Source organism: Arachis ipaensis, chromosome B4 (genome assembly GCF_059453495.1).
Source record: "Arachis ipaensis isolate K30076 ecotype BB chromosome B4, ASM5945349v1, whole genome shotgun sequence".
Lineage (NCBI taxonomy): Eukaryota > Viridiplantae > Streptophyta > Magnoliopsida > Fabales > Fabaceae > Arachis > Arachis ipaensis.
The window spans coordinates 82,406,430-82,421,145 of record NC_142439.1 but is presented as its reverse complement, the minus strand read 5'-3'; positions in this window follow the sequence as shown (position 1 = coordinate 82,421,145).

Here is a 14,716-nt window from a genome sequence, read left to right as displayed (position 1 = left end):
GCAATTTAAATTTCTTGCACTTTAAGTTTTAGTTACTTACTTTTCTTGCACTTTAAGTTTCTGTAATTTACTTTTTCTGCACTTTAAGATTTTCTCAATTTACCTTCTCCCTTTTATTTTCTTGCAATTTTACTTCTGTTAATCAAGTTTCACTCAAATTATCAACTATTCGCTTAACTAAATTCATCACCTAACTAAAGTTGCTCAATCCATCAATCCCTGTGGGATCGACCTCACTCTAGTGAGTTATTACTACTTGATGTGACCCGGTATACTTGCTGGTGAGTTTGTGTGGAATCGTTTTTCCCTCATCACCTAAATTCTGAGGCAAGGATCTGGCAGCAGATCATTGCCAATTACATTCTACTAAGCATGCATGCCACACACATTAGGGTCCGTGTGGCAGTTTTGCTTTGAGCTACTATAGAGGGGAAGAAGATCTCTGTTCTTCCCCTTATCAGAGATTCGATGTGGAAGGTAAACCAACAGCAGAAATACAACATTCCCTTCCCATCGATGATCACCAGATTAGCTGCTTTATCTGGGGTGGAGAGACGCCCAACAGACCGGACGTCTGTCTTCATCAGCAAGCAACCATTCCTACCATACGGTGACTATAAGGGACTGCCATAGAAGAAGAGAAAGACCACTGAGCCTCCATCAGCAGTAGAGCCCTCAGTACCTCCTGCAACTCCCGCACCCATACCCCGACTTCAGACACCTTATGAGCTGGGTCGGGAGATCATTCAGCTCCTCTACCATTTCGAGCGCCGCAACACTCGCCGCTTCTAGTGGATAGTGGCGAAGTTTGAGGGTAGAGACCCTGGGCCACCTCCTTCAGATACACTAGAGCCCCTGAACAGAGACCGGTGGAACCCACAGTTGAGGAGGCAGTAGTTCAGAGAATTGGGGAGCCGGCAGCTAAAGCCGAGCAGATAGTAGAGATGGCAATAGAGCCAGCTGACTAGGCAGTTGAGGAGCCGGCAACTGAGACTACCACAGAGACATCCCGAGCCATCATTGTTTATCAGTGTCATCACCACCCACCACCATCTGACGGTGGAGCTACTCAGAGTTGACCCCCCCCGGTTTGATTCTTTTGAGAACGGAGGACCGTGCATGATTTAAGTGTGGGGGAGGATCTACGATATTTTGGGCGTAAACATTCTCTCCTAAACACTTGTCATTTAGTTTACTTTTAGCTTTTATTATGCTTTTTGTGGATATTTCTGATATTTTGTCTTTTGCTTTACATTTTAGTATTTTGGCTTGTATATGTTAGTGCTTTTATCTTTAATGTTGCATTTTTATTATGGTACATATATATATATATATATATATATATATATATATATATATATATATATATATATATTGCATCTTTATATTGCTTGGTATATAGTATAGATATGGATTATGATTGGATTATGTGAATAGCATATGCCTAGTTTATCTTGATCCTAATTGTTCATGTTACTTTTTAGTTGTTGAAAATTAGGGAAAGAACCAGGAAATTTTGAAAAAAAATTTTGCATCCTTCACAACATACATACATATAGGAAATAAGTTTTGGTGAAGAACAACAAATTTTTCAAGAATTTTGTTTCAAGGGCATTCTATTGAATTGATTGAGAAAATTGTTTTCAAGCTTGCTTGAATGATTATTTTGGAACATAGAAGAGTAAAGAACAAATACCTTGTGAGTTTTTGGGCTATAATGAGTGGTTACACATTTTAACCACTAATTTTGTTCATTGAGTATTATATCTCTTCTTTGATTGTAATCTCGGTTTTGGTTGATTCTTTATTTCCAATGATTGATGTTTTGAATTGCATTGAGCATGATTGAGGCCATCTTTGATAAAATCTTACTTTACCCATATAGCCTACCTTTTGCATCTACCATTGTTAATCCCTTTTGAGCTTTATCTACCCCATTGTCCTTGATATCAGCACATCACAACCTTAAGCAGAAAACCATGATTTACCTTGGATTGTATCCTTGATTAGCTTAGGTTGAGGAGTATGTTTCATTTAAGTGTGGGGAAATTTTGGGAAACATAGGTAGTATATGAAATTGTGTATTTTTGGGTATTCATGAAAATTTTGGAAAATGAGAACAATCATGTATGAACTACTAAAACATATGCATTTTTACTTTCAAAAAAAAAATCATCCTAGAAAGGGGGTAAAAGTTACCCCTAAATGAAGGAAAATGAAAAAGAAATGCATATGTGATGTGAATAATAAATCATACATGAGTGTTTGTGAAAAAGAAATGATGGAAGGTTAGGATTGCATTTTATTTTGACTTGGTTGATATAGGTCGAGTTGGACACTTAAACTAATCAAGGATTCAAACCATTTTAGTTCACTTAGCCATATCTATCCCACCTTGACCCTAACCCCATTACAACCCTAATAAGTCCTCATGATAATTGCATTCATGCATCACTTGTTGATTGTTGGATGAAAAGTAATTCCTTGAAAACATGATTAGAAGAGACTTGAGTGATTAAACCCTTAGACACCGAGTGATTAGAGTGTATACACACCTAGTGAGGGTTAAATTACTCAACTCTATGTTTCCATACCTCTTATCATGTATTGTTGCAAGTTGCTTCATTTTGATGTTTTGAATCAATTCTTTAGATTTTGCTTGCATTGAATTATCTCTTTGTTTTGCCCTATTTGTCTATACCTGCTTGGGAATTCGTTTGCTTGTTTTCACCAATTTTATATAGATACTATAATATAGATAGATATATAGCTATGGATAGTATATACATACTTGCATGCATATAGGTAGTTGCATTTAATAAGTTGATCACCCCTTTTTGATCATTCTTCTTGTTGGTTTAGCATGAGGACATGCTATTGTTTAAGTGTGGGGGAATTGATGAGTCCATATTTGATGATATATTTTGACTCGATTTGGATGGATTCTAGCACATGAACTCACATGTAAGCACCAAAATAGCATCTTTTGTTTTTTGTCCCCAATTTAATCCTAAATGTGAAAACATGCAATGTTGTGCTTGAAATGAGCAATTTAATTCCACTTTTATTCCATTTGATGCCATGACAAGTTCGTTAAGTAATTTCAGGCCTTGGAGGCAAGAATGGATAGCCAAAAGTGGAAGAAAGCATGTACAAGGGAGAAAACACGAAGAAAACAAGGAAAAGCACACACAGCAAAGTGTGCGTGCGCACAAGCACTTGTACGTACGCACAGGTCAATTTTCAGCCAAGTGTGCATACGCACACATCTGTGCGTACGCACAGGTCCCTGCACGTGGTTGCATTAATGAAACACGTGCTTGGCAATTTTTGAGGCCTTGTGGCCCATTTTAGAAGGCTTGAAGGCTGAATTGGAGTGCTATATCAAGGGGAATTCAACACATATCAAGGGAGCTCACTTAGTGTTAGTTTTTCTTAGGTAGAAAGCATCATTAGGAGTAGGAGTAGTGTAGATAGCAATTGCTCTCCTAGGGTTTCATCTTCATCTCCATTGTAGCATTTTATAGCAAGCTTTAATTTTGGATTTTGCCTCTTTAATTGTAAGTACTCTCAATTTCCTCTTTAATTACATTGTCTTTATTTTCATTTTCCTATGGTTCAAGTTACATTGTTCATATTTGCAATTTTTAGTTTCTTGAAGTTTTGATTGATGAATTTAGTGTTTTATGCTTTCTTTATGCTTGATTGCTTGTTTATATTTGCTTTTGTTGATAGTTAGTTATAGTTTTGCTATTTTTCCTTGCAATTTTCCATATTTTACTTTTATGCACACAATGTGTTTGTAAAAATGCCAACTCTAGATTTTGAGTAGATTTTCCCACCTTGGCTTGTGGTTTGAGTTCCTAGGATACTAGAGTCATATAGTCCGACATTTAGTGATAATTCCTGGGGAGTTAGTTAACTCTTGTTTCCATTAAAGCTAGCCTTTTATCAACTAGTTTGGTGAGTTGGTTAGGACTTATGGATTAAGGTCAATTATGCTTGCTTGACTTACTCCTCGATGTTTGGGGTTAACTAAGCGAGATTAACTCATGATAATTACCATAGTTGTGGTTATGGCAATGATAGAATTCTTAGACTCTCATTCCCAAGTCAAGGCTTTCTATGCATTTATAGCACTTTCACTAGTTTTGACCTCATTTCTTTTTTACTTGCATGAAGTCCAATTTTGATTATTGTTTTGTTCCTTAATTTCTTAAGTTCTTTTAATCTCTTGTTCTTTGAATACAAAACCCCTTTGTTTCTAACAACCAAAAGCGTAACACTCCGATTGCATTCCTAGGGAGAACGACCCGAGGTTGAGTTATTCTCACTCTCGGTTATTTTGTATTGAATTTAATATTTGATCTCAGAAATCATTGTTGGTTTGGACTATGCTACCAACGAATCGATTCTTGTTTTGATTGATTCCAAACTATACAGCAATGAACTCTTCTTGTCAAATTTGGCACCGTTGCCGGGGACTGCAATCAGTGTATATCTTTTGGTTGTTATAAATATGTTAATAGTGTAAATAGTACTTTTTTTATTATTTGTTTGCCTTTGTTAGTAAGTTTTTCTTTATATTTTCTTTAGTGTAAATAGTGTAAATAAGTTTTTGGGATGATTCCTCTATGAAGGGTTGTAAGTGTCTCCATAGGGCTCCCCTATGTAATTCACCTCCTCCATGTTGGGTTGATCAGGATCATAAGCTTCTTCTTTAAGAGAAGCTTCCTGATTACTGCCAGGTACAGTTTGCATCCCAGTGAGATGTTGAGAGATCATGTTGACCTGTTAGGTCAAGATCTTATTCTGAGCTAGGATGACATTCAGAGTCTCAACTTCATGAACTCCTTTCTTCTGAGAGATTCCATGGTTTACAGGGTTTCTTTCAGAATTGTACATGAACTGGTTGTTAGCAACCATTTCAACGAGCTCTCTTGCTTCTGCAGGTGTTTTCTTCAAGTGGGGGGATCCACCTGGAGAGCTATCCAAGGAAATCTTGGATATCTCAGACAAGCCATCATAGAACACGTCTATGATGGACCATTCTGAGAGCATGTCAGGAGGACATCTCCTGATCAGCTGCTTGTATCTTTCCCAAGCTTCATAGAGGGATTCACCTTCTCTTTGTCTGAAGGTTTGAACTTCCACTCTAATCTTGCTCATCCTTTGAGGTGAAAAGAACTTAGCCAGAAAAGCATTGACTAGCTTTTCCCAAGAGTCAAGACTCTCTCTAGGTTGGGCTTTCAACCACAGCTTAGCTTTCTCTCTTACTGCAAAGGGAAAACGCATCAGCTTGTAGACTTCAGGATCAACTCCATTAGTCTTTAAAGTATCACAGATCTGTAAGAATTCTGCTAAGAATTGATGAGGATCTTCCAGTGGAAGTCCATAAAATTTGCAGTTCTGCTGCAGAAGAGAGACTAACTGAGGCTTAAGCTCAAAATTCTTAGCTCCAATGGCAAGTACAACAATGCTTCTGCCATAAAAGTCAGAGGTAGGCATGGTGAAGTGAAGAACTGAAGATTGATGGTTTAGAAGTTATAGTAAACTCTCGTTGCAAGTATAGTTACCAAACCAAGCAATCAACCTTTCTTACAAAAGTTTTGGTTGTCACAAGTAACAAACCCCTTTAAAATTAATAACCGAAGTATTTAAACCTCGGGTCGTCTTCTCAAGGAATTGCAGGGAAGTATGTTCTTATTATTGGTTATGAGTCTTGTAAATTGGGGGTTTTGAAAGTAAGGAACCAGTATGTTAAATGATAAGAAAAATAAAATAGTAATAATAAAATAAACTCTTGGCAAGGTATTAGAATTGGAAGTCCTATCCTTATCAATTGTGATGAGAATTGGGTTTTAATCCCACTTTGTTAACCTCCAACTATGAAGGTAAATCAAGTGGATTAATTAGCTTAATCCTCAGGTCCTAGTCAATTCCTATGGAAAGACTAGAGTTATTGGAGCAACTCCCAATTTCAACCACTGCTTTATTTGACAGCTCAAGTGTTACCAATTACTTAACTTAATCCAAAAGGGAGAAAATATCTAAATTAAATTAAAAGCATCAATATAAATAAAGCAAAGCAATCTTAAATCCGAAATACCTCAAATAATATTAATTAAGAAAATCATAACATGAATGTAGCATAAGCCAAATTGAAAAGATAAATAATAATTAAAAGTATATAATAAAAGTAGAAAATAAATAAGAGGAACATTGAACCTGTGATGAAGAAGAAATAATCCTAAATCCTAAAACTAAATCCTAAGAGAGAGGAGAGAACCTCTCTCTTTGAAACTACATCTAAACCTAAGATTATGAATTGTGAGCTGATGATTATGAATGAATAGATTTCCCCACTTTATAGCCTCTAATCTAAGTTTTCTGGGCCGAAAACTGGGTCGAAAATAGCCCAGAAATCGCTGGAGAAGAAATCCACCACGCTGATTTTCGTCACTGCGACACGTCCGTGTGAAGCGCGCGTTCGCGTCACCTAGTGTCAAGGCAACTATGGAATATTATATATTAAATCGAAGCCCCAGACGTTAGCTTTCCAGCACAACTGAAACCGTGTCGTTTGTACCTCTGTAGCTCAAGTTATTACTGTTTTAGTGCGAGAGGGTCAGGCTGACAGCTTTGCAGTTCCTTCAACTTCTTGTATTCCTTCCACTTTTGCATGCTTCCATTCCATCCTCCAAGGCATTCCTGCCCTATAAACTCTGAAATCACTTAACACACATATCAAGGCATCTAATGGTAATAAGAGAGGATTAATATTAGCAATTTAAAGGCCCAGGAAACATGTTTTCAATCATAGCACAAAATTAGGAAGGAAAACGTAAAACCATGCAAATAGTATGAATAAGTGGGTAAAGAGTTGATAAAAACCACTCAATTGAGCATAAGATAAACCATAAAATAGTGGTTATCAACCTCCCCACACTTAAACAATAGCATGTCCTCATGCTAAGCTCAAGAGAAGCTATAAAAGGGTGAAGAGGAATGGTAAAATTTATGAAATGCAATCCTATCTATATGAATGCAACTACATGCAAAATATTTCTACCTACTTGGTTAAAAGTAAGTAAGTCTTTCAAGAAGAAATATGAACTGGATTTCACTAATTCAAATCATGAAAATGAAGTACAAATAGACTTGCAAGAAGAAAACAGCCCATGAAAGCAGGGAACAAGGGATTGAGCATCGAACCCTCACTGGTAGTGTATACACTCTAATCACTCAAGTGTTTAAGGTTCGATTCTCTCAATTCTCTACTAACCTCGCTTTCTAAGGCTTGCTCTTCATCTAACAATCAACATAAATTTAATGCACAGATACACATAACAAGAGGTCTTTTAAGGGTTGTAATGGGGTTAGGGTCAAGGTAGGATTGTATTTGGCCAAGTGGACAAAAATCTGAATCCTTAATTATCTTAAACTTTCCACCTAACTTTAGACAATCCATGTAATCATAATACCACATCTAACTATCCATTAACCATGTTTTCCACATATTCATGCATTCTAATTTCAAGTACAGTCATATGCATTGCTTTCACCACTTACTTTGGGGCATTTTGTACCCTTTTTTGCTTAATTGCTCTTTTTTTCTTTTTCTCACTTCTTTTTTTATATTATTTTTTTCTTTTCTTTTATTTTTCTCAATGCATATGATTAAATTATTGGATGCATGAATTATGTCCTAAACATTTTTTTCATTTTCAGAAAATTCTAACATACTCAATTCTCAAACCAATTGTTTTCAAATTCAACTTTTCCCATACTTAATTCATGAGCACTCTCACTAGTCTAAGCTAACCAAGGATTCAAATTAAGGACATTATTATCTTTCGCTTAGAGTTAATGATGTGCTAAAGTAAAGAACAAAGGGGTATAATAGGCTCAACATTGGTTTGTAAAGAATAATGAAAGGGTAAGACCATATAGGTATGTAAGCTCAGCAAAACAAAGGCCTCAATCATGTAAGTGTATGCATACATCAAATAATGGAAATATAGAATTAAGCAAGACAAAGATCACAATTTTAGAGAGAGAAACACACACTAAAAGTAAAATATTGGTTGGTAAAATGCAACCAATTCAAATAGGCTCAAAAATCTCACAGGTTTTGTGTGTTCGAGTTCTAAACCACCAGTATAATATTTCTTCAAACAAGTGTAACATTAAATTTTATTCAAATTAGTGAAATACTTTAAAAAAGTTTCTTGAAAAAGAAAATATTACTTCAACCAAGTGGTAAAATATGCACAAAATCAAATAATCATGCAATCAAACATGTAAATGCAACAACTAACAAGGAAAATAAACCATTGGTGTTGAGATAGAAGAGTGACTAACCCATGGAGATCGGTATTGACCTCCCCACACTTAAAGATTGCACCGTCCTCGGTGCATGCTAAGATGTGCAAGTGGACAGGTTGCTTCAACTGATGCTTTTCTTCAAGGATTGTGCAGATGGACTTGTTTGTCTCCCCTTTTAGAAGTTTTTCCCTTTTTTCGTCTTCGGTGGCCAGCCTGAAAAAAGAGAAAAAGAAGAACAGTAACCCAGAAATAAAATAAAATATGGTTGGGTTAATGCCAGATAATGAGGGTCTCAATTACATGGTAGCTACAACATACAAATGAGAAAACAGTAGAAGTACATGGCAAATCAAGAGTGCAAAAATTTGCAAAAATAGGAAAGAGAGTGTGGGTAAGGAGAGATAATATAAATTCATGTCAATATAAAAGTAATACAGGTATAAAAGATTGGCATTGATATAGTATTACCTATCCAGAATAAAACAAGTCACTAAGCACCCAAAAAAAATTCAAGAGAAGATGCAACAGTTAAATAAGAAAATTAACACCAAAGAAAAAATAATGAATTTAGAAAAGAAAAGAAAAATATGCACAAAATTAAGATGCAATGAATGAAATATGCAAATAAAAAAAATAGAATGAAGGTGAAAAGGAATGAGAAGTGAAAGAAATAAAGTAAGAAAGAAAGAAGAAAGAAGAAAAGATGGAAGAAATTAGGATTGGGGAAGAAAAGATAAGATATTTGGCTGATCTGGATAAGCTGTGCGCCGCATGTGACGCGGACGCGTGAGTGACGTGGTCGCGTGGTGCGCAATAAGGTCAGGTGACGCGGACGCGTGGGTCATGCGATCGCGTGACCTGATTTGTGCGATTGGCGCGAGTGCAGCCTCACGGTCGCGCAACTCTCTGTTTGAAATTCATTTTGCCAAAATTTTGGGTGACGCGATCACATGGGTTATGCGATCGCGTGAATGGCTACACTTCCAAAAGGATGCGGACACGTGGGTGACGTGTTCACGTGGTGGAGCTTGTGTTGCTAGCACCATTCCAGCCCCACTCCATCATAACTCTCTGCCATACACCCTTTTTACGTCGATTTGTTAGGGCACGCGTTCGCGTGGGTGACGCGGATGCGTGGGAGGCATTTTCACAAATGACGCGGGCGCGTCAGTGACGTGGTCACGTGGATCAATTTGTGCCAAAGGCACGCCTCCAGCCACGCTTTCGCGTGACTTTCTGTTTACTTTCTTTTCTTCACAATGCACTGGTGACGCGGACGCGTCAGCGACGCTGCCGCGTCGCGTGCATGTTTTTTTTTTTTTTTAATGAAGTATGCAGAATGCAAAATGATATGGATTTCATGAGTAATTCCAGGTTCAATGAAATAAAACAAAATAAAACTTAAAAATAAACCAATCGAAATAAAATTAAAATTGAAAAAGGAACGATCATACCATGGTGGGTTGTCTCCCACCTAGCACTTTTAGTTAAAGTCCTTAAGTTGGACATTTGGTAAGCTCCTTGTCATGGCGGCTTGTGCTTGAACTCATCCTGAAACTTCAATCAATGCTTGGACATCCAATAAGCTCTATCAATACCAAGTAGATTTTTCAAGCTTTGATGGAGTTCTTCACAAGCTTTGAGCTCCCAAAGTTGATCCTCATATATTCCCGGATCCCAAATCTTGTTTCTACACCCATCTTCAAGTTGATTATCATGATTCCATCCAGGAGGTTCGGCCTTAGAATTCTCACTGAAGCGTCTAAACAACTTTCCAGACCCATTCAATTGAGCTCTACACCAACCCTTGCGTTTAAACTTAAGGCTTCCAACCATAATGAACCTTGCAGGATAATTCTTACCACTGACCATCTTCCTCTTACTCTTAATGCCACAAAGAGCTCTATGTTGACCATCTGTCTCAAGTAAACCATATTCAAGTGGGATGAGAAAGCTAAGGGATATGAATTTTTCCCACTTGAATGTTGTGAAGGATGATAGCAACTTAGGGGGAGGGGTCTCCAACAACTTTGGCAAGGTAATTGCAGGCCTTACTCCCGTGTGTTCTTTCTTGACACCTTCCACCTTTTTGTAAGCTTCTTCAATATCAACCTCTTCTTTTTGGTAGCTTTCTTCCAATTTGATCTCTTCTTCATTGCTTACCAAGGGCATGGGAGGCTGTGCTTCTGCTTCTTTAGTCTCCATCTCTTGATCAACCTCTTCCAAGTCTTCAACCATGATATGCTTTGGAGGTTGTACACCCTCCTCAACATCAAATGCAACCGTCTTGGAAGGAGGCTCTATGTCTTGACTTTCCCATGGAGGTTCAGCATCTCCCAAGTCTTCAACCACTTCTTCTTCTTCAATAATTCTGGCTTCCTCCACTTGTTCTAGTACAAATTCATGCTCCTTACTGTCCACTGAAGTTTCTAATGTCTCCCTCATGCTACGTTCTTCATTAGATTATCCGCATGAAGCCATGGGGATTCCTTGAGTGTCCGAACGTCGGGAAGCTAATTGATGTATCGCTTGCTCCAATTGATGAAGGGTTGCATGAAATTGATCCACTGTTTCCTTGAGACGATCCGTTGATTCTTGTTCCGCTTGGGTATCATAAGTAGGACCATAAGGCTCTTGGATTTATGGATATGGATATGGTGCATATGGAGGTGGTGGTTCTTGGGAGTAATTGGGTTGGAATTGGGGTGGTTCTATATATAATCCATATGGTTCATAAGGTGGTTGGTATGGTAGATGAGGGTTAGGATCATATGAGGGTGTTTGGTGGTAAGGGACTTGTGAGTATGGTGGTCCAAAATGATGTTAAGGAGGTGGGTCATAGGTATATGATGGGGGTCCACCATATCTATCGTCTTGGTATCCACCTCGGAATGGCTCTTGACTATAGCAGTTAGGTGGGTGTTGGTTGTCACGGAAGGGTCCACCATAACTATTGTTTTGACATGAATTGTGGAATGGTCGTGGTCTATGGTATCTTGGAGGGTATTGTTGCCTAAAGGGTTGATCAGATCCTCGTGGCTCTTTCCATCTCTGATTGTTTTGACCTTGATGCATGTTCCTTTTATAATTTTCATTCCTTGCAACAGCATTGGCACCAAACTCAAAGCGAGAGGGGTGAGAACTCATAATAGTAAATAAAAATTAAAAACGAAAATAAAGACAAATTTTAAATTAAAAGGTTATTGAAATTTAAATTTTGAAATTGAAAATTAAATTTTGAATTTTTGAAAATTAAATTTTGAAATTTGAAATTTGAATTTTTGAATTTTAAATTTTTGAAATTTGAATTTTGAAAATTGAAATTTGAAATTTGAAATTTAAATATTGAAATTTGAAATTTGATTTTTTGAAATAAGATAAGATAAGATTTTGAAAAAGATATGATTTTTTTTAAAAAGATTTGAATTTTGAAATTTAAATTTTGAAATTTTAAATTTTGAAATTTTAAATTTGAATTTTAAATTTTTAAATTTAAATTTTGAAAATTGAAATTTGAGTTTTAAATTTTGAATTTTTGAATTTAATGAGGAAAGAGAAAAACAATAAAATGACACCAAACTTAAAATTTTTAGATAAAAACGAAGAAAACAACTAAGAACAACTTGAAGGTCAAGATGAACACGAAGAACAACTTGAAGATCAAGATGAACACGAAGATCAAATTTTTGAAATTTTTTTTTTAATAACTAAATAAAAACCAATAACCTCTTAATTTATGAAAAAAACAAAAATAAAAACAAAAATAAAACAAATAAACAAGCAAAAAGCAAATATTTACAATAACCAATAATAAGGCACACATTTACGATTCCCCGGCAACGGCGCCATTTTGAAGAACTGAAGATTGATGGTTTAGAAGTTATAGTAAACTCTCGTTGCAAGTATAGTTACCAAACCAAGCAATCAACCTTTCTTACAAAAGTTTTGATTGTCACAAGTAACAAACCCCTTTAAAATTAATAACCGAAGTATTTAAACCTCAGGTCGTCTTCTCAAGGAATTGCAGGAAAGTATGTTCTTATTATTGGTTATGAATCTTGTAAATTGGGGATTTTGAAAGTAAGGAACCAGTATGTTAAATGATAAGAAAAATAAAATAGTAATAATAAAATAAACTCTTGGCAAGGTATAAGAATTGGAAGTCCTATCCTTATCAATTGTGATGAGAATTGGGTTTTAATCCCACTTTGTTAACCTCTAACTATGAAAGTAAATCAAGTGGATTAATTAGCTTAATCCTCAGGTCCTAGTCAATTCCTATGGAAAGACTAGAGTTATTGGAGCAACTCCCAATTTCAACCACTGATTTATTTGACAGCTCAAGCGTTACCAATTACTTAACCCAAGGCAAAAGGGAGAAAATATCTAAATTAAATTAAAAGCATCAATATAAATAAAGCAAAGCAATCTTAAATCTGAAATACCTCAAATAATATTAATTAAGAAAATCATAACATGAATGTAGCATAAGCCAAATTGAAAAGATAAATAATAATTAAAAGTATATAATAAAAGTAGAAAATAAATAAGAGGAACATTAAACCTGTGATGAAGAAGAAATAATCCTAAATCCTAAAACTAAATCCTAAGAGAGAGGAGAGAACCTCTCCCTCTGAAACTACATCTAAACCTAAGATTATGAATTGTGAGCTGATGATTATGAATGAATGAATTCCCCCACTTTATAGCCTCTAATCTGTGTTTTCTGGGCCGAAAACGGGGTCGAAAACAGCCCAGAAATCGCTAGAGAAGAAATCTGCCACGCTGATTTTCGTCACTGTGACGCGTCCGTGTGGAGCGCGCATCCGCATCACCTAGCGTCATGGCAACTATGGCATATTATATATCAAATTGAAGCCCCAGACGTTAGCTTTCCAACGCAACTGAAACATTATCGTTTGGACCTCTGTAGCTCAAGTTATGACTGTTTTAGTGCGAGAGGGTCAGGCTGACAGCTTTGCAGTTCCTTCAACTTCTTGTATTCCTTCCACTTTTGCATGCTTCCTTTCCATCCTCCAAGCCATTCCTGCCCTATAAACTCTGAAATCACTTAACACACATATCAAGGCATCTAATGGTAATAAGAGAGGATTAATATTAGCAATTTAAAGGCCCAGGAAACATGTTTTCAATCATAGCACAAAATTAGGAAGAAAAACGTAAAACCATGCAAATAGTATGAATAAGTGGGTAAAGAGTTGATAAAAACCACTCAATTGAGCATAAGATAAACCATAAAATAGTGGTTTATCATGAAGTCACCAAGGACCTTTCTAGGCTCCACTTGTGGTTCGGCCATATCCTCTGTTTCTTGTTCAAAACTTTCTGAAAGATCTCTTCCGGAGTGTTGTGCTTTAGCTAGTTGTAAACGCCTCCTCAGAGTCTTCTCAGGTTCAGGATCAGGAGTCAAGAGGGGTTCTTTATCCCTGATCCTAGTCATAAACAAGAAGAAAAGAAAAAAGAAAGAAAAGAAGGAGACTTCCAATAGACAAGAAGCTCCTCCTTAAAGTCAGAAGTAGAGGAAGAAGAAGAAGATAAAAATAAATAAAAGAAGTGGAAGAAAAATACCTTAGAAATAGTAGATAAGAGTAAATAAAAGAAGATAGAATAAAAGAAGTAAAAGAAGTAGAAGAAGAATACTTTGAAAATAAGGGATAGAAATAATTAAGATGAGAAGGAAGAATAGAGAGGGGAAAGAAGAAGAATGATATAGATGTGAGAAGAAGAGTAGTATAAATAGAAAAATAAATAAGAATTAAAATATTTTTATTTTTATTTTATTTATTTAATTAATTAATTTTTGAAAATTAGTTAATTAATTTAAAAAGAATTTAAAATTTAAATGTTAAATTTTCGAAAATAGAGAGAGAAGAGAGGGGAATTTTCGAAAATTAAGAGAGAGGAGAGTTAGTTAGGTGGTTTTGAAAAAGAAGAGAGAGAAGAAGGAGATATTATTTTCGAAAACTAAAAATAGAAAAGTTAGTTGTAGGTTTTGAAAAAGATGAGAGAGGAGATAAGATATTAATTAAGAAAAGATAAAAATAAAAATAAAAATGAAAGATAAGATGAGAAAAGATTTGAATTTTAAAAATAAGATAAGATAAGAAATTAAAAAGTTTTGAAAAAAAGATATGATTTAAATTTTGAAAAAGATAAGATAAGATTTTTAAATTTTGAAAAAGATATGATAAGTTTTGAAAAAGATAAGTTTTTTGAAAAAGATATGATTTTTAATTTTTGAAAAATTTGATTTTTGAAAACTTGACAATTAAGATATGATAAGATAAAATTTTAAAATTGAAATCTGAATTTTTATTTTAAATTTTCGAAAATTATAATTAAATAAAGATAAAAAAGATGTTTTTTT